Here is a 26,829-nt window from a genome sequence, read left to right on the forward strand (position 1 = left end):
GGGAGTGACATGGTATGCTAGGTAGTGTTAAGTCATGTTAGAGTGATAGGTTGGCATGCGGCCAAGATGTGTTAGGTGCCAAGGTGTGCCAAAATGTGCTAGGAAATGTTTGGGAGGGCCAAGGAAACACAAGGGAGCACTAGGTCAAATTAATGCATGCAAATGAATGAATAAGAGTGTGTGACACGAGGTGTCTATGAGTTATGGGTGTGCTAAGGAGGGAGTGACAAGGTATGTTAGGCAATGCTAAGGCATGCTAGACGTCGGGGAAACATGAAAATATGTTCCACGTGCTAGGGTGTGCCAATGCATGCCAAGGAGTGTTATAGAGTGTCAGGGAAACAAAAGGGAGTGGTAGTTTCAAATGCATGGAAATGAATGAATAAGATTGTGTGACAGGGAGTGTCAATGAGTTCTAGGTGTGCTAAGGATGGAGAGACAAGGTATGCTAGGTAGTGCCAAGGAATGCTAGAGTGCCAGGGCAACATGCCAAGATGTCTCAGGTGCCAGAGTGTGCTAATGTGTGCCAGGGAGTGTTAGGGAGTGCCACAGAAACACAAGGGATAACTAGTTAAAAAGGCATGGAAATGAACAAATAAGAGTGTGTGATAGGGAGTGTCAGCGAGTTCCAAGTGTGTTAAGGGGGGAGTGACAAGGTTGTATGCCAAGTAGTGCCAAGACATGCTAGAGTGCTAGGGCATGTCAGGGAGTGCTAGGGTGTGCTAGGGAGTTCCAAAGCATGCAAAGGAATGCATGGGATGCTAGCACATGCCACATAGTGCTAAGGGATTGTTAGACGTGCCAGGTGTTATGGCATGTCAAGATGTAAACTATGTTGCATAGTTCTGTTATGGCCGCAGTTGCACGTGAGCCTTGACTTGGTAACTTGCTAAGTGGGATGAGTTGAGATTAGATATGAGTAGTCTAATATGAGTTATAGGTAGTTCATAGGTGAACAATTCATAGTCTAGTTGTAGTAACTATAACTTGGTCAAGTTGTTGTAGTTGATGTGGGACTTGGTTAGGTTCCCAAGTCTAAAAAAAAGTAAGGGTAGTTTTGAGGGTATGATAGCTAAGGAGTGCTAGGGAATGAAAAGGAATGAAAAGGCATGCTAAAACATGCTAGACGAAGGGAGAACTTGGGTTGGGTACAACATTATTTTTCCAATGACTTGGTTGGATTCCCAAGTCGCAAAAAAATTAAGGCTATCTATGAGGGCATGACAGCTAGGGAGTGCCAAGGTGTTCTAGGGAATGACAGGAAGTACAAACACATGCTAGACAGTTCCAAGGAATTTTAGGCATGCCAAGACATGCCAAGTGCTAAGGCACACTAAGGTGACAAGGAAACATGCAGCCAAGATGTACCAGGTGCCAGGTTGTGCCAACGTGTGCTAGGAAGTGTTACAAAGTGCTAGGGAAACATAAGGGAGCACTAGGTCAAAATAATGCATGGAAATGAGTGAATAAGATTTTGTTACAGAAAGTGTCAGTGGGTTCCAGGTGTGCTAAGGAGGGAGCGACAAGCTAGTCTAGGTAGTTCTAAGGCATGCTAAAGGCTAGGGAAACATGCCAAGATGTGCTAGGTGTTAGGGCATGTCAATGCATGCTAGGGAGTGTTAGGGAGTGCCACAGAAACACAAGGGAGAAATAGTTTAAAATGACTGGAAATGAATGAATAAGAGTGTGTGACAGGGACTGTCAGTGAATTCCAGGAGTGCCAAGGTGCTAGGGAATGCCAGGAAGTACTAACACATGCTAGATAGTTCCAAGGCATGTTAAGCATGCTAAGACAAGCCAACTTATAAGGCATGCCAAGATGTGCCACGTGCCAAGGTGTGGTGCGAATGCATGCTAGGGAGTGTTAGGGCCAAACAAGGTAACACTAGTTTCAAATGCATGGAAATGAAGTGTCACCAAGTTCCAAGTATGATAAAGAGGGAGTGACAAGGTATGCTATGCAATGCCAAGGCATGTTAGAGTGTGAGGGAAGCATATCAAGATGTGCTAATGCATGCTAAGGAGTGTTAGGGAGTTCCAGGGAAACACAAGGGAGAACTAGGCTAAAATGCATGGAAATGAATAAGTAAGTGTGTGATAGGGAGTGTCAGTGAGTTCCAAGTGTTCTAAGGAGAGAGTGACATTGTATGATAGGTTATGCTAAGTCATGCTAGATTGCTAGGGTGACATGTGCCCAAGAAGTTCCATGTTGCAAGGTGTGTGAGCATGTGCTAGGAACCACTAGGGAGTGTCAATGAAACACAAGGGAGCACTAGGTCAAATTAATGCATGCAAATGAACAAATAAGAGTTTGTGATAGGAAGTGTCAGTGAGTTATAGGTGTGATGATGGAGTAACAAGGTATGGTAGGGAGTTATAAGGCATTCTAGAGGCCACAGAAACATGCCAAGATTTGCTAGGCGCTAGGGTGTGCCAATGCATACTAGGGAGTGTTATGGAGTTCCAAGGAAACAAAAGGGATCACTAGTTTCAAATGCATGGAAACGAATGAATAAGAGTGTGTGATATAAAGTGTTAGTGAGTTCTAGGTGTGGTAACGAGGGAGTGACAATATATGTTTGGTAGTTCCAAGGAATGCTAGAGTGCCAAGGAAACATGCCAAGATGTGCCAGGTTCTAGGGTGTGCCAATGCATGCCAGCAAGTGTTAGGGAGCGCCACATAAACACAAGGGAGAACTAGTTCAAAATGCATGGAAATGAATAGATAAGAGTGTGTGATAGTGAGTGTCAACGATTTCCAAGTGTTCTAAGGAGGGAGTGACAAGTTTATATGCAAGGTAGTGCCAAGGCATGCTAGAGTGTCAGGGCATGTTAGGGAGTGCTAGGGTGTGCTAGGGAGTGTAAAGCATGCCAAGAAATGTAGGGGATGCTAACATGTGCCACATAGTGCTAAGGGATTGTTAGATGTGCTAGGTGATATGGCATGTCAAGATGTAAATTGTGTTTCTTAGTTGTTTTATGGCCATGGTTGGGCGTGAGCCTTGAGTTGGTAACATGTTAAGTGGGATGAGTTGAGATTGGACATGAGTAGCCTAAGATGTGTTATAGGAAGTTCTTAGGTGAACAAGGCATATGATAGTTACAGTAACTATAATTTGGCTAAGTTGTTGTATTAGAGGAAGGATTTCTTTTAGTTCCCAAGTCTAAAAAAAAGTAAGGGTAGTTGTGAGGGCATGATAGGTAAGGAGTGCTAGGGCATGCCAAGGAATGAAAATGTGTGCTAACACATGGCAAATGGTTTCAATGGATGTTGAGGAGGATTAGGGAGTGTCATGGAAACAAAAGGGAGAACTAGGTCAAAATGCTTGGAAATAAACGAATAAAAGTGTGTACCAAGGAGTGTCAGTGAATTCCAGGTGTCCCAAGGATTTTAGGAGAAGTTTAGAATAGGACTTGCAGGAGGCAAGCCTATGGTTGTGATAAGGCGTGGACAAAGCAATTTTAGAGAAACGAAGACTTTGGGTTGGGCACAATATTTTTTTTCTAATGAATTGGTTGGGCTCCCAAGTCGCAAAAAAGGTAAGGCTATTTATGAGGGCATGACAATTAGGGAGTGCCAAGGTGTTTTAGGGAATGTAAGGTTACCAAGTCATGGAAAAATGTAATGCTAGTAGTGACGGCATGAATTCCAAGGTGTGTTAGAAAATGCTAGGGCATGCTAACATGTGTCAGATAGTGTGAAGGCATTTTAAACATGCTAAGATGTGCCAAGTGCTAAGGCATGCCAAGATGTGCAAGGGTGTGACAATGCATGCCAGGGACTGTCAAGGCAACAAAAGGGAGAAACAAGTTAAACTACAAGGAAATGAACACATAATAGGGTTAATAAGTCATCAATTTACCTTTTCCATGAGGGGCATGCTAGGCACACCAACAATAGGTGCCATTAGGTGCCAAGTGCCAAGTGTTAGTTCATTATAAGTGTTAAATCTTCCTCTGTTGCTTCTCATATACTTTCCTATAATTGATCTCAAATAAATTTAATATTAAACCATGCCAAAGCATACCAAGTAATCTCAACACATTCCAAACATGCTAAGACTTTCCGAGTGCCAACACATGCCAAGTGACAATGTGTGTCAGAGAGTGTGATGCATGCTATGAAGTAGTAGAGCATGTCGAAGAGTGCTAAGGTGTGTTAGATAGTACCAATGAATGTTGAGGACTGTTAGGGAGTACTAGGACAACACAAGGGAGAACTAGGTCAAAATTCATGGAAGTGAATGAATATGAGGGTGTGTCAGGGAGTGTCAATGAGTGCTAACTGTCATGCCAAGTAGGGAGTGACAAGGTTTGATAAGCACTAGTAAGGAATGCCAGGGAATATTAGGGCATGTCAAGAAGTTCTAGAGTGTTCTAGGTAGTTTTGGGGTGTGATAACATGTGCCAAATAGTGCCAAGGCATACCAAGACATTCCAAGACATGCCAGGTGCTAATACATGTTAGGATGTGTCGGGTGCTATAGTATGCCAATATGCGTCAAGGAGTTTCAAGGAAACAAAAGAAAAAACCAAGCTAAAATTCAAGGAAATGAACACATAAGATGGTTAATAAGTCGAGACTTTATGTTTTTCAAAAGGGGCATGCTAGGTACACTAATAATAGGTTCCAATACATTCCAAGTGCTAATGTGTGCCAAGTGCTAATGTATGTCAATGAAATATTATGCCAAGGTGTTCCACGACATGCTAGGGACTACAGGGCATGCCAAAATATGTTAGGGGAGTGATATGCTATGTTAGGGCATGCCAAAATGTGCTTGGGCATCCTACTCATGGCAAGATGTTTTAGGTACAAAGATGTTCCAAGTCATGCGAGGTGCCAAGGAATGTTAGTGTGTGCCAAAGCATGTTAAGGTGTGCCATGAGTTTTGAGGAGTGCTAGGCATATCTCATTAATGGAATTGATAGAGCTTGATTATGTATTAAATAATATAGTTCCTACACACACTAGTGGAACTTTGTCTAAATGAAATATTCTAGATAATAAACCTAATAGAGATGAATCATGTGTTGACTCATAGGAAAAATATATTCTTATTACTTAAGGAAAATGATACACACTAATTACTTAACGAATTGAATGACTCTAACATCTATGGCCTTGGACACATAATGAAAAGGACTAGACAACAATGGTATTGGACAAAAAATATAGTAACAAGTATATAGCATCATCAAAAACTCATTGGAATGATCAATGATGACGAAAATTTTTTACCATCACAAAAAGTAACCAAAAGAGCATTGGTGAGGGTCAATAAAAATTTGTCACTAGAAGTGTCACCAAAGAGAGAATTGGTAATGGGCCTTTAACGACCCTCAGCAAAAGTGTCACCAAAGAGAGAATTAGTGACGGCCATTTAACGAACCTCACCAAAAGTGCCATTGAAAATGGCTTTGGTGACAAACCTTAAAGGACCATCACTATATACACTTACAAAAACGTTGTTTTAAGGATCGTAACCATATGTGACATTGGTGACAGACCTTAAAGGTCCATCACAGGCATTACTCTCACCAATGACCTTTTTTCTTGTAGTGTCTCCTTGTCTTCTAGTGAGTTGCAACAAACCCTTCATTTCTCTATAACAAGTCTATCACTTGTCACCCAAACCAAGTCACCCTCCTGGTACCTCTCTTCTATAGGTTCTTTGCAGTAGAACCTCTTCTTGAGAAACCTTTCTCCTCAGCTTTCAAACTTGTTGGCCGTTGCATCTTCAACAACTCACTCTTCTTAGTTTTCCTATTGTATTTTGTCACTTCCTCTTCATCCAAGTGGTTTTCTTCCCATCTCCTTTGGCATATATTACATGCTATGAAAATTTATACCAATTCAGACCTCATATTCTAAAACCTTGCTAAACCAACTCCTCTCCAAGCAAGCGCATCTCACTTCCATGCAATAAACTCACTTACTGTTTTAAGATTCCTTTTCTCTTCAACCTATTTTCACTGTCAAGTTGTCCTATAGTTCTACATTACCCCTTCCAATGTCCCTTAAGCTTCTTCCACTGAAGCATCTTCAAGCAAGATTTATGCTTCTTGCACATCCTTATCTTCTTGATAAAATGCATCAATTATGCCTAAAAACTCTTCTTCAAGACATAATTATAAATCTTCCAATCCTTGCATCCATCACTTCCTAATTTCCTGCTGCTTAATCTTACCTCAAAATACATCAAAGTATCCTCCACTGTGAGTTTTAACATCAACAATTTTTTTTAGCTCTAATACCACTTGATGGGGACGTGCCAAGTTGCCTAGTTATATCCCAATACCTTAGGATACTGAAATAAAATCTCATAGCTTTGTTTTCATCCACATTATGGGAATTCAAAAAGCTTATTTAAAATGCACAATTAAAATCAGATTGGAGATTTCCTTCACAAATGCTATGAGATCTCTCTCGCATGCATTCCAATCCCTTTTCACACCTCACCCAACTCACATAGGCTTAATCTCATCAATGGCATGACTAGTAGGCCAAAAGGAGCTCTCAAAGCTTCACATGCAGCCTAAACTAGTTTGTTGTAGGCGCTATGAAATATTTTCATAGTGCGCTGTGAAATATTTGTGTAGAGCCCCAAACTTGTGTTTTCACATTCCTGGGGAGATGAAACGACTTGCTTCTCTACAAGGTCGATTCCCTACAATCTTTGCTTTCTCCTTAACTCAATCATCAAACTATTATGCCATTCTTCGTTGAGGTTGCAATTCTAACACATTTACCCTATGAAATGAGTCACAAAAAGGTAATTCACAACATTCATATGACATGGAACTCAGTTTTCCTATGAAAAAACTCTAATCACTATGTTGTACTACATAGTCTCTACTCCAGCTTACAAGAATAATCACACACAAGGAAAAATCCTCATGGTTTTGGGACATGACACAAAAGGGTGTGACTGCAGCCTAACATGGGTACTATATTTTTATTCTAAACACCCGGTTCATGCACTCAGTCATCTCCATAATGCATAAACACTACTCACATGCTCTCTAGAACACATAGTCACTTCCTCCACAGGTTTGGGACACAAAACAAAACCAATAATACATGACTAACACACACAACATTTAAAGCTATAAGGCATAATCTCAATCAGTTCAAAAGATTACAGGTTCTTACAACTATACACCAACAACACATGGCTTCAATAATGCATATGCCATGCTATCATGTACTAGTGGCAATAATAAACATCTTTGTTCATACTAGGAACATATCCCACGCATCAATGACAACTATGTCTAGAATTTAAAGTTACAACCTCACACACATAAGGTTATCGACCAATAAAGGTACATATACCACACAACGACTCATATGCTGCACAAACTAGCACACACAACACAAATTCATATTCTTGATAGTCTCAATGTATTCTACACATATATAACCAACCACAGCACAAGGACTAATTCCAGATAGGCCACCAACACCCTAACCTCCTCACAAGCTCTCGTATGCACTACCATATGTCGAAAACAAATATACTCATCCATTAACTCACAATCACACATTCTAAATACTCATGGAATCACTACAACAACCATATGAAGCTAGAAATTCACACACACACATACATGGGTGAATATTTTAGCTCAAAATTACATCTAAACGAAGGCATATCAACTTGATATAAAAGCACACAACCATGACATATCTCTCAACACATTTCGATTCTTAACCAATGCAGATAAACAATTTCATTAATAATAGACAAACATACGAAAATACACACACACACACACACAAAGGCACATAAACACAATTCTTCACTAATCAAATTCTGCATAAATTAAGCTAGCCAAATTGTTTTACAATGTGAGCATGTTTAGCCTAGGCCTCTCATCCTCTGCCTGTCATCCTCTACCTCTCCTCCTAGCGTTAGGGCTCTTCCTATCTACTACTGCACTTTTTCCTCTTCTACACGCACACTCCTATCAACTACTCATTCCTTTATAAGGAAAGATGACATGGGTAACCAAGAGTCACAAGTGATGGTTCATTTCCCCTTCTCACAAATATGGCAAACAAAAGCTACATTAATTAAATTTACATTAGGAAATATTTCCTCTAAATAACAAAACCCATTTCCAAATGTAAATATCTACAAAGCATTTAAAATTTCACCCCACATCAGCATGTGACCATCACATCACATTGACAAGCCTTGGTCCAATCTTCCTTGAACTTTGTTCTCCCTCTATGCACCTACATCAACTTTCTTGTTGAAAATGCAACAAGAAAATCCTAATTTAATTCTTTCCTTGAATTAAATTGGTAATAAAATTGTAATTTCACATCTCATGAAAACTTGTATTAGTTAACTAAGTTAATTTGACTTAGTTGGCTCAGTTAATTTGAGTTCAACATCTAACTTGAGTCATGTAGAGAGTCTCATACTTTATAGGAGCCCTAGTGGAGTTTATTTTGAGTTGTAATTAATGAATTCAATCTAACATAATTAAAGTCACTTAAACTAATTCCAATTGTTGGAGGAACTAGTGGGAGGTCTACTAGTAACATAGTTACCAATCAAATGAAAAAATGACCTAGTACCCGTTTTTTTGAGGTAGCAAAAAATCACCTAATTTGAAATGTGGTGATGCAGAATACACCTTTTTATTCTAGCATATTTTTGGCACTTTAAATTTTCTTATGTATCAAGTATTAACATTTTTTTTTAAATGTTAGTGATTTTCATGTTGATTTTGAGAAGTGTTGATGCAACATGAACACATTTTTTTAAAGAGTTTATTTTTGACACTTTAAATTTTTTTATGTATCAAGTATGAACACTTGTTTTAAATGTTAGTGATTTTCATCTTGATTTTGAAAAGTGTTGATGCAGCATCAACCCTTTTTGTTTATAGGGCCTTTTTTTCACATTTTAATTTTTCTAATGTATTAAGTGTGGATGTTTTTTTTTAAATTTTTGTGATTTTCATGTTGGTAATAAAACATAAAAATAAAATAAAAAAACATGATAAAAAAAAAAACTCAAATAATAATATATATATATATATATATATAAACAAAAAAAACACCCATAAAAATGTAAAAAAAAAAAAAATTAAATTGTAAAAATAAAAAAATTAAACAAAAAATTAAAAATAAATAAACATAATAAAAAAAAACACACATCTATAACGAATTTTTTATGCTAAAAAAAATAAAATACAACCAAATAATAATAAGAATAATAATAAAATTGAAAAAATATATATATATTTAAATAACAAAAAATTTAAAAAAGTTTAATTCGAAAAATAAAAATAAAAATAAAAATTATATAAATTATAAAATTAAAATAAAAAAAATTAAAACCAAAAAAAATAAAAAAAATTAAAACCAAAAAAAAGAAGAAATTGAAAATTTGAAAAATATAAAAAAATAAAATATTTAAATTAAAAAACAAAAAAATTCAAATCAAAACCAAACAATTAAAAAAAATTTAAAAGAAAAAAATAAAAAAATAAAAAGTTAAAAAATAAAAATTTAAAACAAAAAAATTAAAAAATAGAAATTTAAAACAAAAAAATTAAAAAAGAAGTCAAAAAAGCATAAAAAAGGAAATAAAAAAAATTCAAAAAAACAAATTTAGACACCTATGGCTGAGGTTGGACACGGGTGCTACAGGGAGGCGGCTGCACGCAGCCCTCCTTCTTGCCCGCGCACGCGGCCAACTCTGCCTATGTGTGGCCAATTTTTTTTATTTTTTATTTTTTTGTATTTACTTTTTATTATCTTTTTTTTTTTTTTTTTTAATTTGTTTTCAACTTTCAAATTTATGTTTTTAATTGTTTTATTTTGATTTTTTTTTTATCATTTTTTTTTATTGCTTTTTTCGGTTGTTTTTTTTTTATTATTATTTATTGTTTTCTTTTGATTTTGTTTATTCAATTTTTTTAATTTTTATTTTTTTTATTTTTTTAAAGATTTGTTTTAATTTTAGTTTTTTTAATTTTAATCCTTAAATGTTTTGTTTCGATTTTGATTTTATTTATTTTTTAATTGTTCTTTTTTTTTTTTAATTTAAAAAAATGTGTTTTTAATTTTATTTTGTTAATTTAATTTTTTTTGGATTCTATTTTAGTTTTTTAGTTTTTAGTTTTTTAATTATTTTATGGTATTTTTTATTTTTTATTTTTTCTCTAAGTTTTTATATTTATAAGTTAATGTTATTTTATTTTTTACATTTCTTTAGTTTCTTTTGTCTTTTTTCTTTATAGTTGGTTTTTTAATCAGGTTTTTAAGATTCTTTTAATGCTTTATTTCTTGTTATTATTTAAAAAAAAATTGTTTTTCTTTTATTAATATTTTTTTTGTTTCTATATTTGAATTTTTGTTGTCTTTTACATTATTTTTTGTGTTTTTTTTACTGTTTTTTAATTTTTTATAATATTTGTTTTTTTTTCTTTTGTATTTCTTTTGTGTTTTTTTATTGTTTTCTCTTAATATTTGAATTTTTTTTTATTATTTTTTATGCTTATTTTATTGTTTTAATTTTTTTCCAATATTTAAATTTTATTTTCTTTTTATTATTTTTTGTGTTTTTTTTTCTTTTTTTTTTTCAATATTAAATTTTTTGTTTTCTTTTGTATTATTTTTGTGTTTTTTCCTTTTTATTGTTTTTTTTTTCAATATTTGAATTTTTGTTTTCTTTTGTATGTTTCATTTTTATTGTACGTGCCGACATGGTATAAAGCATTCAGTTTTCCCTTTGACTGGGTATTAGTTTGTCTTTGACCAAAAACTTACGACACTTATGCATAGTTTAACATTGGGAAATCAATTTTTGTTAATTTTTATTATTATTTAAATTTATTTATCTATAAGGTGATTGGTTGAGGTCATATTATGAGTTGTTTAGTAACTTCCATTTCTATTAGTTACTAATTTTTTGTTTTTAGTTTTGTTTCCTTTTTATTTAACTTTTTGATTTTTTCTTTCTATTTTTTTCTATTTCATGAATTATAATTTTTCACAATATTTTCAATTTTAAATGACTTCCTATTAAATTAAAAATATATTTTAATAATTTTACTTATAAACAATTATATATATTAATAAAAATAAAATACGCACACACACACACACATATATATGTATGTTAAACATACATACATACATACTTGGAGCACGACAGATCATACGAGAAAACGGGCACCAGGACTATGGCTCGAATCCTAGTCCACTTGGACACCAGACCTGGTCTAGAGGAAAAAATCATACTGCACCATAGCCATGTCTCCCGCAAACAGCTACTGGACTACGAAGGCGTTCCCTTCCGCTGTCGAAGATGCCATAAAATTGGCCATCTGTATAAGGATTGTCCATTGATTTCGGGGGTGACTTCTGCGGATACTAAAGGACCTCGACAGCAGACTACTGTGGAACAAAATGCTGGAGCTAACATAACAACAGAAGGTGAACAGGCTCAACAGGAGACTCCAATCAAGAAGACGGGTGATAGTGCAAAAAAGAATACTCGAAGGAAGGCATCGTCTACATCAGGGCCGCCGCGTACTCGCTCAAAGACTGCAGAGGCTGCACCCAAGTCGGCGGAGGCTGCACCTACTCATCCGGGTAATGCATCCACTCCTATCTGTACTCCTTTTTTTCTGATGAATTGCAATCAATTTTGCACTCTTCATTTCGGACCTCCTTCTCAGAAAATGTCTCCCTCCCTTCCATCCTGTGCACCATTGCCCCTCCTCCACCCACTTTCTCTACCACACCCCCCTCCCATAATCCGGTTTTGGGATGTCCTGACTCCCCACCCTCTCCGGTCGGATCCGGCTCTCATCATTACCATCTGAGGTCCCGGGCTCGTCCTAAATTTCTGGGCCTGGGATCTTCCCCTGGTCGGCACCGCAAGCAAAAGCGCGGTAGACCATCCAATATCTCTTCTGCAAAGCTAAATGCGGTTGCGGATGTAGCCATGGGGCGACAGTTTACTATTGAACGGGCACTTAGAGCTAATGAGCCCCTGACCTGCGGTTCCCCATGATCTGGCTCTCCTACAACTGCAGGGGACTAGCCAACCCCAAAAAACGACTGGCTCTGAAACGACTCTTGCAAGAGTCTAGATGTGACATCATTTTCCTTCAGGAAACCCTCTGCACTGCCGAGGTGGCGGAGAAAAGTCTACAAGCTATGCTCCCGAGCTGGGTTTTACATGGACTGGATGCCTGTGGCAGATCTGGTGGTCTACTCATTGGAATAAACCCCAGAAAAAGCAGGCCTCTCTCTGCTTGGGGGGGCAGTGGCTTCCTTGGGATGGACATTATCATGGGAGAGCTGGGCATCCCAATCAGAATTATAAATATTTATGGGCCTAATCAGAATAGACTAGCATTCTGGCAAAATTTCTTAACTGGCAACCATATCACTCAGAATACAGTAATTGGGGGCGATTTCAATTTCTCTCTGGGGGTTGGGGAATCCTGGGGTCATCATGCGCAGTGTGACCCTTTGGCGGAGCAAATGAACATGCTACTAGATGCTCACCATCTTGTGGATATCCCCATGAACAAGAAGCTCCCCACTTGGCACAACCAGCGTACAGGAGAGGCTGCTCTAGGAAGGCGATTAGACAGATATATGATGCATGAGGAATTGATACAATTGTTCCCCTTATACAGACAGTGGGTCAGCACTGGGGGTCTATCAGATCACCACCCGATTCTTCTACAGATCAGTGACAATAAATCCAAGCCGCGCTCCCCCTTCAAATTCTTTGCTGGCTTTCTCCAAGAACCAGACTACATCAAGCTGGTCACGGATTTTTGGGCATCACAACCCCCGCTGAGAGATCAGAGGAAAGCTTTGGATTTCTGCGAAAGACTAAAGATGCTCAAAGTTATGACCGAGATCTGGGCAAGATCAAAGCGGAAAAGAGATGACCAGATACTGAAGGATACTGAAGAACAGATAGCTCTATTGACTGATGAGAGAGGGGCTGGATATCAATCCGACGCTACAAAAACACTTCTATGCCAGTTGCTTGGGCAAAAATCGAAGTTATTACAAGAAAAGGAGGAACTATGGAGACTCAAAAGCAGAGCCATTTGGCTCAAAGCCGGGGACAGCAATACAAAGTATTTTCATAACCTCGCCAATGGCAGAAAGGCATCAAATACCATTTGGAAGCTACCAAAGGAACCAGATGGCTGGGCTACCACACACCAGCAACTTGCTAGATTGGGGGTTTCACATTTCAAGAGACTCTTCACGGCACCAAATTCAGTAAATCTTCCAGACATTATCAGACTAGCAGGAAAGTTTCCTCGGTTTGTTGGGCAGGAAGACATTGAAGACCTCAGTCAACCGGTCACTACTCAAGAGCTGGAAAGTACTCTCAAATGGTTCAAGAAGGATAAGAGTCCGGGACCAGATGGTTGGCCAGTGGAGTTCTACCTGGCTTTTTATGATTTGCTGGGAGAGGACTTATTGGCTGTCGTTGAGGAAAGCAGGATCACAGGGCACATTCATCCTCCTATGAACCAGACCTTCATCGCCTTGATTCCTAAAACTGATGACCCCTCATCCTTCAATGATTTTCGCCCTATCTCCCTCTGTAACTGCCTCTATAAAATAATTGCCAAAATCATTGCTAATCGCATTAAACCTATCCTGTCCACACATATCTCTGCGGAACAATTTGCTTTTCTCCAAAACCGCCACATCCAAGAGGCCATAGGCACTGCCCAGGAAGCCTTACACTCCATAAAGCTGAAGAATCTTAAAGGTATCTCATTAAAGATCGACCTTGCAAAGGCTTTTGATAAAGTAAATTGGCTCTACCTTAAAATGATCCTCACTCATTTGGGTTTTCCCCTTTTGCTCATAAACGGGATTATGGGATGTGTATCCTCTGTTTCCTTTGCCATCCTTATCAATGGTGCAGCCTCGGACCGCTTTAATATAAATAGGGGGATCAGGCAAGGCTGCCCCCTTTCCCCACTACTCTTTCTCATTGTTATGGAGGGATTGAGTAGGCTCATAGCGGATGCAAAAAGGAATGGTGATATCAGCGGCCTCAAAATCACTGAACAATACTCTCTCACCCATTTACTGTTTGTTGATGATATCTTAATCTTTCTTAATGGAAGTGTCCGAGACATCATTGCTTTAAATGATATTCTGCTACTCTTTTGTAAAGCCACGGGCATGGAAATCAACAGGGACAAATCCACCAGATCTATGATGCGATGCACTCAACAGGAAACTCAGCTGGCGATCCAGCATTTCCCCTACTTGGAAAGTCATATGATGGATGGCATTAAATACCTTGGCTTCAGATTAAGGCCGGATGGATATAAAGTGGCACACTGGTCATGGCTCATAAATAAAATTGAAAAAAGGATCATCTGCTGGCAACATCGACTACTGTCAAAAGCCGGTAGACTTTTATTGATCAAATCTGTTCTCGAGGCTACCCCTGTCTATTGGATGTCACTCACTTGGATTCCAAAAGGCATCCTTCAAAAAATTCAACAAATATGTAATAGGTTCCTGTGGAATGGCAATAAAAAGGGAAAGATTTTTGCTTGGACCAGATGGTCCCTCGTTTCCATGCCAAAGAGATGGGGAGGATGGGGTATTAAATCCCTCTCAGATTTTGCACAAGCTTTAACTGCGAAACAGGGTTGGTCACTCCTCAAGATGGACAGCTTATGGGCGGAAGTAATACACCAAAAATATATTTGGCCTTCCAACATCATTGAATGGCTTCGCAGACCTACTTGGAACCACCTGGGCATATCCGCGATCTGGAGGGCCACACTAAAAGCTATGCCTCTGATCCGTGATAATCTGCTATGGAAAATTGGGAATGGTGCACAGGTCCGCATCGGCTTAGACCCTTGGCCTGGTTCAGGGAACGCACACCTTCTGCCGGAAGGCTTGATCCGACATCTCAACAACGGGGGCATTAAATATCTGGCACAGATCGGTGATCCCCATCGATCAACTATCTTTACACAAGCTTGGGTCACGGATCGGCAGTGGCATCTACCAGATGAATGGACTGCACATTGGCAAGGATACATTCAGGCACTTACCGAATCACACATTAAGCTACATGAGGAGGAAGATGAACTAATTTGGGCGCCCGCTAAATCGGGTTCTTATGCACCAAAGCTTGGCTACTTAAAGCTTATTGAAGCTAAGAAACCTGACATTCTAAAAAATTGGTGGAGAGATATCTGGCAGCTACAAGCACAGCCTCGTGCCAGACTTCTAATGTGGAACATAATAGCTGACAAGCTTCCTACAGGTGCCATTCTCAAGAAGCGGGCTTTCAATGGACCAACTTGGTGCGTTCTCTGCAAAAAAGAGGAGGAAACAACGCCTCACTTATTCCTTACCTGCGAAGTTACAAAGGACATTTGGCAACAAGTCACACGGGCCCTCAACATTAGCACAGTCTGGCACGGTGCTGATATACCCTCTGCCTGGGATCAATGGTGGTCTGCGGTGTCTTCCGAAAAGGCCAGGAACCTACCACCTGTGGTGTCCTGGTTTATTTGGAACAAACGCAATGCTATAATTTTCGAGGATTACAGAGTCAACTGGCAACTTCTTCCGCCATCTATCTGCGTGGCCTACACAGAAATCCCCTTTGAGAATAAAACCAACACTCCCAGGAACATCCTGCCTGAAAACATCAACAAGGATATGCCTTGGGCCTATTTCGACGGCGCAGCACCATTGCAAGGATGTGGGGGGGGTATTGTTTTTCACCTAACAGAAACTCATTATTATCACCTGAGATTGGGACTTGGGACAGGCTCCAACAACCATGCTGAGCTTATCACTCTGAGACATCTCCTCTACTTTGCTCTATCCAAACATTGCCGACAAATACAAATTTTTGGGGATTCAAAGATTGTGATTGATTGGGCAAACAATAAATCTATATGTCATGCATATTCTTTGAAACACATCTTGGAAGAAATTGTTTTTTTAAAAACACATTTTGACCAGATCACTGTTTCTCACATCTACAGGGAAAGAAATGCACTTGCTGACCGGCTCTCGAAAGAAGCGGCGGATCGCCCTATAGGAGACTGGCTGATTGAAGAATACACTCCAGAGGGGATGCACAGATTCTATCATCGTCCATATATTGACGGCCTGCAACAGGGGGAAATCCCCCCCACCTAGAATTTTTTGATCTACATGTTCATATTTTTGTATATAACAGCATAGTACTGATCGGCACTATACTTTATTTCACTGCATGAGGGCTCATATACCTCAAACTCTGTCTATTTATGGTTATATGTGAGACACTGTTTTGCTTCTTTTTGGATGGATACAGAACCACCGTATCCTCAGTTGGACTTACAGGATGTTTTATTGTAAAACTTCTTTTGTTCAGTGGTAAAACCACACTACTGCATATGCCTTGGCATCAACAACATGTAATCTCTATTATTTTCTTTTTAATAGAAATTACGAACTCTATTTTCCTCGGAAAAAATATATATGTATGTTAAACAATATTAATCACACTTCTTAATTTATGGTGATGACATTAAACAATATTGTTTTATTTTTGTGATGAAATCTTTGTCTTTGTTATTTTTTTATTTAGTTAAGCTATATTTAAGCTAAGCGGTAGGTACTAGCTACTATGTAGCTCTCGTTTCTTTATACATTTTTTTTTTTTTTTTTTGGTTTTTATTTTTATTTTTTTTCTACAGGGTCCATGTCGATGCTCGTCTAGCAACCCGATCCCATTATGGGCAATTTGATAGTTGATTTTAAAATTTTCGTTATAATGAATTGAGTCTGCCCCCACAATGTATCAATTTCATGGTTGGTCTTTAAGTTTTCATTACAACAGGTCGAGTTCACATACACTGCGTGTCAATTTGATAGTTGATTTTTAAATTTTTGTTACACTGTATCGAGTTGTCTTAGGCTAAGATTTTAAAATCGCTATATATTTAGCATTTAAAGAATAAATTACTCTTGGGTGTTTATTTTTAAAGTTTTTTGTCATAAAATTTTTCCATAATGTCATGCTTGAAATATTTTGAAAACTTGAGATTTTTTTGTGATCATAATCTTTGGTTTTAATTGCATGGTTGAAAATTAGTCAAGATGTTAATGTTTTTCTAAGTCATGATATTTTATCTTTAATGCTATGGTTGAAAACAATTACAATTTCAGGGTTTTTTAGAGTCAAGATATTTTATCTTTAACAACATGGATGAAAATTGTTGGAATTATCAAGATTTGAGATATGATATTCTATCTTTAACATCATGTCTAAGAATTGTTGGAATTTTACAGTTTTTCAAAGTCCAGATATTTTATCTTTAATTCCATTGCTAAAAAATGTCAAAATTGTAACCCAATTTTTTTTTTTTATTTTGAAATCAACACTTATTTTTTTAAGGGTGTTTTTTCCATCCATTTTGCAAAAAAAAAATCGCTTTTACTTCCATTTAAAAAAATTGTTGAAAGTTTACCCTAAAAAAAGCATCATTATGGAATACACAATTTTCATTTTTGGGTTGTTTTTTCATGTTTTTTGGTGGTTTTTGGGCTAGAGTACCTGTTTTGAGGTAATAGTTCCCATTTGGTGGGTAACTATGTTTAGTGTGGTGTTGCCTGTAGTGGAGTATGGTGCTACCTATAGTGATCAAAAATTAAATTGATGATTCACTCATAAATAACTCATGCATGTCATATCTGAGAAATATCCAGTTGATATTGGAGATCAGGGACAGTGTACTATCAGTTGTATAATCATTTGAATTGTACAAGTGGTGCATGAAGGCAGAGGAAGGCCTATGAGGATTGTGCAATTCATATTTAGGAAATTCCCTAATTGATATGGCGCTAATTCCTTGAGGAACATTGCAAGGAAATAGGGACTTGGGCAAGCATAAAATTGGAAAAGAATTGGCTTGGGCTCATCTAGGAAGCAGTGAGACAAATAGATATAGTGCAGAAGTTGCTCAGGCTTGAGAAAAACATTATAATCTTCTCATATTTTATGACTAATGCAATATACAGATAGTAGGGGTTTTCCGTTGTGGTTTTCCCTAGGAAATCATTGTGTAATGTGTTGATTGAATTATTTCTCTTATATGCTTCATGATTTCATGATCTTTTAACTATTTACATTGATTAGTAGAGTAGATTCAAGTATATTATTTTAGCATATTACAAATAGAATTTTGAATTTACCAGGAATTTGTACATGGTATCAGAGCTAAAATTACTCTAGAAGAAGAGAATATGAGTTTGTCTTTTACATGTGACATTGAATTTGCAGTATCATACTTCAGATCCAGCATGATGTCATTCTACGAATTGAGACTTGAATATGCCCTTGAGGGTGGTTCCAACTATATTACTTGGAAGGATAGGATGGAATCAGTGTTGGAAGACAACAAGCTTAAGGATTTCATAGAAAAAGATATTCCTATGCCTCCAACAACTAATGCTCAAGATCAAGTAGAGTGGAGAATATGTGTGGCAAAGTCGATAAGGATTATCCTAGAAGGAGTTCGAGATCACATTTTCTTGAACCTCCAAGGTAAGGAGACTCCATATGCAATGTGGAAAGCCTTGACAGACCTGTTTCAAAATAGAAATGACCACTTGAAGCTGGCATTGATGGAAAATATTAGAAAAATGAAGACGGAGAATGGTGAAACAATACCAAAGTACTTGACCAAGTTCACCCACTGTTGGGATGAGCTTTGAATTATCGGTGTTATAGTTGTTGAAGATGATCTAGTCATCCTATCACTTCTAGGCCTTCCAAAGAGTTGGTGTAGCTACCAAGACTCAGTTAATGCGAGGGAGAAGCTACCCGAGTGGGAGCGTTTGTGGTCTGACTTGGTGCAATAAGAGATTCAAAAGAACACCGGAGATGGATCCTCATCCAGGCATGATTCCTTAGATAGAAAGATGAAGAAAGGGAAAGAGAAATCATCCCATTCCAAATCAGATTCTAGTCAGGATAGAAAGAATAAGGACATGTCGAATATTAAATATTTTCACCGTCACAAGTTGGGACACTATGCCACGAAGTGTCCGCACAAGAAGGTCGGAAAAAAGCCCTCAAGAGGAGCGGAAGGTGAAGGTCTTTCTTCACAATATGGGTTGGATTTCAACCTCATCACTTGCACAGTGACATCAGTGATGGGTAGTGTCTGGTATCTAGATAGTGGAGCCTCATTCCTTATGACCAGCAACAAATAATGCTTCAGTGACTTGGAGGAGAAGGACCTCTAGATGCACATTGAAATGGGAGATGATGGGAAGTATAGTGCTACTCACATTGATACTATTACCTCTCACATTAAAATATGTCATGTATGTTACGTGTTTGAAGAAGAATTTGGTTTTAGTTGCCATGTTGGAGGATCGTGACTACGATGTGATATTTATAAAAGGAAAGGATTTCCTTCATCACATAGCCTCAGGACAATTGAAGCTTATTGGGGTTCATGTAAATAACCTCTAAAAATTAGATGTAGAATATTGTGATTCTTTGAGCACAAAATCAGAGAAGGTGCAGAGCCGAGACATGGGTCAGTTGTGGCATAAAAGATTGGATCACTTGTACCACGGAGCTTTAAATATCATGCAACAAATTTCTAGAGCACTTCCCAAGGGTAAAGTAGAGAAGAGAGACACATGAAAACAATGTACAATGGGGATGTAAACCAAAGCTACCTTTCGTGATAAGGACAGTCAATGCAAGTGATTATTGAAAGAGTTCACTCAGATGTGTGTGGACCATTCTCGAGAGCCTCTGTGGCCAAGAACAAGTATTATGTAATATTTGTAGATGCTTTTTATCATAATTGTTGGATTTTCTTCATGCACAAGAAAGATCAAACGTTCACTAAATTCTGTGAATTTAAAGAAATTATTGAGAGAGATACTAGAAGGGAAGATAAAGCTATCAGGAGCGATAACGATGGAGAATATTTGTTGAATGAATTCAAGAACTTATGTGCATCAAAAGGCATTTGATGGGATTTAATAGTACCCTAGAACCCACAGTAGAATGGGGTGGCTGAGAGGAAGAACATAAGTATTGTGGGAGCTACATGGGTGATGTTACATGATCAAGGCCTATCATTGCACTTGTGGGTTGAAGCATGCAACACCGTTGTATATGTGCAGAACACGAGTCCTCATTGAATTTTCAGGATCAATACACCAAAAGAAGCTTTTTCAAGTAAGAAACCAGATGTGCCACACTTTACGATCTTTGGTTCATTAGTTTAGTGTCATGTTACCAAAGATGAAAGGAAAACGCTAGAACTAATAGCTAAATTGGGCATCTTTTTTGGGTACACTTATACACCTCACGACTATCGGGTGTACCTGCCATCTCACATGATGATAAAGGTTAATAGAGATGTTAAGTTTGATGAATAAAAGTCCATGAGATGTTCCCTTAAGAGGGAGCTTCAATTTCATAGAGAATAGGATCTTTTAGATCCAAAGGGAAGAACCTCAGGATGATGTGGAGTAGCCACATGCAAAGGAGTAGAGTGTGGAAGCACCCACTCATGAAGAGACTTCCAGAGATGGATGGAAGTGTGCCAGAGAGATTGGCAGATTCATGCATGATGCTAAAGAGAATGTGGGAGCCCCCACATCACAGCGCAGACAGAGGAGGTCACTAGATTGGTACACTAGCTACATGGCTCTCATGAGCAAGAGTGTAGATATTGAGCCATCCTCATTCGAGGACGTAGTGCAACAACAAGTATGGGTTGATCCCATGGTTTAGGAGTATGACTCAATTATCAGAAACAGTGTTTGGGAAGTGGTCCCAAGACCAGCAGATGGGAGTGTGGAGAAACATAATGCCAAATTCGTGCCCAAGGGGTTCTCTCAAGTAGAGGGAAATAATTACAAGGAGACCTTCGTTGCAGTAGCAAGGTACTCTTTAATCATATCTATTCTAGCACTTTCAACGTAGATGGGATGGAATATACATAAGATGGATGTGAAGACAACATTCCTCAATGGTGTGATTGGGGAAGAGGTGTACATTGAGCACTCGAAAGGATTTAAGGCCTTCAACGTATGTGAAGACTCAAGCGAGCAGTGTATGGACTGAAACAAGCATGTTGTGTTAGGTACACCATGATTGACAGTTATTTCACCCAATGTTGGAATGAGTTTCAAAGTATCAATGTTACAGTTGTTGAAGATGATCTGGTCATCCTATCACTTCTAGGCCTTGCCAAGATTTGTCATAGCTACCAAGACTCAATTAATGGGAGGGATAAGCTAACAAAGTGGGAGCGTTTGTGATCTTACTTGGTGCAAGAATAGATTCGGAAGAACATTAGAGATGGATCCTCATCCAAGAATGAATCCTTAGATTGAAAGGCAAAGAAAGGGAAAGCGAAGTCATCCCATTCCAAATTAGATTCTAGTCAGGGTAGAAAGAGTAAGGACATTTCAAATATTAAAATTTTTCGCTATCACGAGTTGCGACACTAAGCCACAAAGTTTCTGCACAAGAAGGTCGGGAAAAATCCCTCAAGAGGAGCAGACGTTGAATGTATTTCTTCAAAATTTGAGTTGGATTTCAGCCTCATCACTTGCATGGTGACATCGGTGATGGGTAGTGTGTGGTATCTCGATAGTGGAGCCTCATTCCTTATGACCAACAACAAATAATTCTTCAGTGACTTGGAGGAGAAGGACCTCCAGATGCACATTGAAATGGGAGATGATGGGAGGTATAGTGCGATCAACATCGATACTATTACCTCTCACATTAAAATATGATCTCCTCTCACATTAAAATATGTCATATATGTTATGTGTTTGAAGAATAATTTGGTTTCATTTGCCATGTTGGAGGACCATGACTACGATGTGATATTTAGAAAAGGAAAGGATTTCCTTCATCACATAGCCTCTAGACAATTGAAGTGGGTCAGGGTTCGTGTGAAGAAACTCTACAAATTGGATGTAGAAGATTGTGCTTCTTTGAGCACAAAAGAAGAGAATGTGCAGAGCCGAAACATGGGTGAGTTGTGGCATAGAAGATTGGATCACTTGCACCATGGAGTTTTAAAGATCATGCAACAAATTTCTAGAGCACTTCCCAAAGGTAAACTAGAGAAGAGAGACACATGCAGACAATGTACAATGGGGAAGTAAACCAAAGCTACCGTTCATGATAAGGATAATCAGCACAAGTGATTATTGAAAGAGTTCACTCAGATGTGTGTTGACCATTCTCAAGAGCCTCTATGGCCAATAAAAAGTATTATGTAATATTTGTAGATGGTTTTCCTCATAAGTGTTGGATTTTCTTCATGCAGAAGAAAGATCAAACGTTCACTAAATTTTGTGAATTTAAAGCAATTTTTGAGAGAGATACTAGAAGGAAAGCTAAATCTATGACGAGCGATAATGATGGAGAATATTTGTGTAATGAATTCAAGAACTTATGTGCATGAGAAGGAATTTGATGGAATTTAATAGCACCCCATAACTCGCAGCAAAATGGGGTGGCTGAAAGGAAGAACATAATATTATGGGAGCTACACGGGTGATGTTACATGATCAGGGCCTATCATTGCACTTGTGGGTTGAAGCATGCAACATAGTTATATATGTGCAGAACACGAGTCCTCATCGAATTCTCAGGGTCAGTACACTCAAAGAAGCTTTTTCAAGTAAGAAATCAGATGTGGCACACTTTAGGATGTTTGGTTCATCAATTTAGTGTCATGTTACCAAGGATGAAAGGAAAAATATACAACCAATAACTAAATTGGGCATATTTTTGGGGTACACTGATACATCTCACAACTATCGAGTGTACCTACCATCTCATAGGATGATAGTGGTTCATAGAGATCTTAAGTTTGATGAAGAAAAGGCCATGAGATGTTCCCTTGAGAGTGAGCTTCAGTTTCATGGAGAAGTGGAGCTTTTAACTCCAAGGGAAGAACCTCACGATGATGTGGAGAAGCCACATGAAAAGGAGCAGAGAGTGGAAGCACCCACTCATGCAGAGACTTCTAGAGATGGAAGGAAGTGCGCCAGAGGGACTAGAAGATTCATGCTTGATGTTAAAGAGAATGTGGGAGCCCCCACATCATAGCTTAGGTAGAGGAGCTCACCAAAGTGGTACAATGGCTACATGTATATGATGAGTGAGAGTGTAGATATTGAGCCATCCTCTTTCGAGGACATAGTGCAATAGCTAGTATGGGTTGATCCCATGGTTTAGGAGTATGACTCAATTATTAGAAACAATATTTGGGAAGTGGTCCCAAGACCAGCAGATAAGTTAGTAGTGAGTTCCATATGGCTTTAGAAGGTAAATAAGTTAGTATATGGGCGTGTGGAGAAACACAAGGCCAAATTCATGCCCAGGGGGGTTTTCTCAAGTGGAGGGAATTGATTACGAGGTGACCTTCACTCCAGCAGCAAGGTACTCTTCGATCATATCTATTCTAGCATTTTCAGAATAGATGGGATGGAATATACATAAGATGGATGTGGACACAACATTCCTCAATGGTATGATTTTGGAAGAGGTGTACATTGAGAAACTAAAAGAATTAAAGACCTTCAACATGTGTGAAGACTCAAGCGAGCATTATAAGGACTAAAACAAGCATGTTGTGCTTGGTAGACCATGATTGATAGTTATTTCACCCAATGTTGGGATGAGATTCAAAGTATCGATGTAACAGTTGTTGAAGATGATCTGGTCATCCTAGCACATCTAGGGATTCCCAAGAGTTGGCACAGCTACCAAGACTGAGTTAATGGGATGGAGAAGATAGCAGAGTGGGAGCGTTTGTGGTCCGACTTTGTGCAAGAAGAGATTCGAAAGAACACTGGAGATGGATCCTCATCCAACCATGATTCCTTAGATTGAAATGCGAAGAAAGGGAAAGAGAAGTCATTCCATTCCAAATCAGATTCTAGTCATGATAGAAAGAATAAGGACATGTTGAATATTAAATTTTTTCACTGTCACGAGTTGCAACACTATGGCATGAAGTGTTCGCACAAGAAGGTCTGAAAAAAGCCCTCAAGAGGAGCAGAAGGTGAAGGTATTTCTTCACAATTTGAGTTGTATTTCACCCTCATCACTTGCATGGTGACAATGGTGATGGGTAGTGTGTGGTGTCTAGATAGTGGAGCCTTATTCCTTATGACCAGCAACAAATAATGCTTCAATGACTTGGAGGAGAAGGACCTCCATGTCGAGCAGTAAAAAGGGTATTTTTCACCTCTATTTACCCTACATTAAATATCAATCCAGGTACGATTTGTTATCTCAAAGAGTGTACTCAGTTTGAGGCGGTCATTTGTCAGAGTAATGCTAGTAGTATAGTGCTTCTTGCAAAAGTAACTAAATGTTGGAAACAAACTTCTAAATGTAATGGCAAGAACTAGAAATGCTTGTAACTAAATCATTCATTTGAGGAACTACAACACTTTATCAATCAAGGGTAAAGTAATAATAACTCTTCCCTTTGTAAACTGATGTAATTGAAAAGCAATCAAAGAAAATATCATCAACCTAGGAACTGGACAAGATCTATCAATGTTTACTACAGTTTCAGATCGTTCTGCACACCAAAGCAATGATAATTCGAATAACAGAAAAAGGAACAGCAACTAATCCATTTAACAGGTTTGAACAACAGATCTTTAACCCATGGAAATAAATGAAGCAGTAATCGTAATCTACAGGAATTAAGCAACAATCTTTACTTTATAAATGATTCGAAAAACAAAGAGAAATGGGACAACAAACTAAAGGAAATGAAATATTGAGCAGCAACCTAAATCAATTGTAAATGTACAGCAAACCAAATCGAATATTACACACAACACTTCTATATTGAAATAAATAGTAATCTGAGTTTCGGCATAACAATTATTAATCATAGTTATAAAGAAACAGTAATTCTGATCACGGTAGAATAGCAATCCCAAATGAACAGCAATCACGTTTAGAAGTAAACCGTGGATAAATACACAGTAATACTGATTTATGAATGTACAGCATTGTTACTCTGTAAATGAACAATAATGGTAATCTATAAGGAACAACAATGTTATACAATAGTATCAATCTGTTAAAGGAACAACAATATGATATAACTTTAGAACAGGTAGCATAACATTCCAGTTACAGAGAAAAATATTACTATTCAAATAGGAACGAGATATAATAGAACCGATATATGAAATAATAAGGAACAACAGATTACTGAACAAAGCGAATAAGAGAAATCAAACCACACATGAATTGGAAAATAATGGTACAGGAGCAAGTGACCCACCAGGGCCAGGCCCTTAGCCTCTAGGGATGCACTGCTTAAGATTACTCCAGAAACAAAGACGGAACAACAACCAGAGTTTATATATTAAGCATCAAAACTGAGTTACAGTAATCACTCTTTTAAAGAGATTCGACATCAAATTTTCAGTTGCAACAGTGAGTTTCATAAAAACAAAAATAGTTCCCCCTTTGGGCTAGCAATGCTGCCCCTTCTTATAGCAGTCGAGTGGAGATATCAATGATACAGAGAATTGTTAAGGTAGCAATCCCTCAGGATCAAAGGATCCTGAGGGATTCGCCATATTGTTAGCTCTCAGTTATCTTCTTGTTCTCTTGCGCCGATTTGGTATCTCCTCTTCCTTTTCCTGGCTTATACGCTCCAATCTGGATTGCCTCATTTGCAGTTTCTTGTCAAAGGGACAACAGTTAATTTTGTCTTGTCTTTTCCTTTGGAATGGCAATCTTCCGTTTTCTTCTTTTTCTACATAGAAAAAGGGTAATTATTAGTCATTTTACGTTGCACACAAATCTTCTAAACTTTATCATAATATTTCACCATATACTTATTTCATAATGTAAAGAAGTTATGAATTTAAGGAAAAGATGACAAAATAAGTGGTAATTACATACCTTCTCTAGTGCTCAACACACCCCCCTGCTTACCCTTTTTCATGCCGTGATGAAAACATTGTAATTAACATGCAAGGTAGTTAGGGAATAGGTTGGAGAAGGGATCTCATGAGGTGGTCTACAACCATGATGGCTAGCTAGGAATTCAAAAAAATGTCCTGTCTAACCTTCAGGCATTTCATATAAGGCTTGATATCCTGGTGCAGGGTACCAAATAATTGGACTTTTGAACCTACAGCCTAACCAAGATGGGTCTTCTCTCAAAATGAGGTCACTGTAGATACCCAATCAGTCAGCAGCTAGCTTAAAGTTTTCATAATTGAATGGTTCTCAGTTTTGGATGTTCGGATTAGAAGTTTGGTATCGAAATTTGGCTACTGCTATGGTGAGGTCTTTGATAGTAAAGAAGTATTCTACCCCTTGCCGGATGACTGTTGTATGAATAATTCCCAATGCTTCAATCACTCCCTGAGTTCTCATTAGGCTCCTATGTTTATTCCATAATTGTTGTGGGTCTCTAGGTTCACCTCTCACCCATAAGTCTATTCCATTCTCCTGTCTTTGAAATAAATTGTAGGCTTTAAGCCACTTTATTTGATTAAAACCAAAAGAAATAAATCCCTGCAGTTGGACATCACCCACAAAACGGCTAGGGTTCTGTTCTATTTCTCCATCTAATACAAGATTGTGCAAATAGAATTCACATAACAGTCGCTGAACTTTCACCCCGTAATGCTTACAACAATTTATGAAGTCATCAATGGTTTTTATCTCTATAGGTACTCCTGCTTTGACAGCTTTAATTTTCAATTGTAAATATCTTTCCATTAAA

This window comes from Pinus tabuliformis, chromosome 9 (genome assembly GCF_031772625.1).
Source record: "Pinus tabuliformis cultivar Carrire ecotype Pingquan chromosome 9, CPIR1, whole genome shotgun sequence".
In the NCBI taxonomy this organism is placed as follows: domain Eukaryota; kingdom Viridiplantae; phylum Streptophyta; class Pinopsida; order Pinales; family Pinaceae; genus Pinus; species Pinus tabuliformis.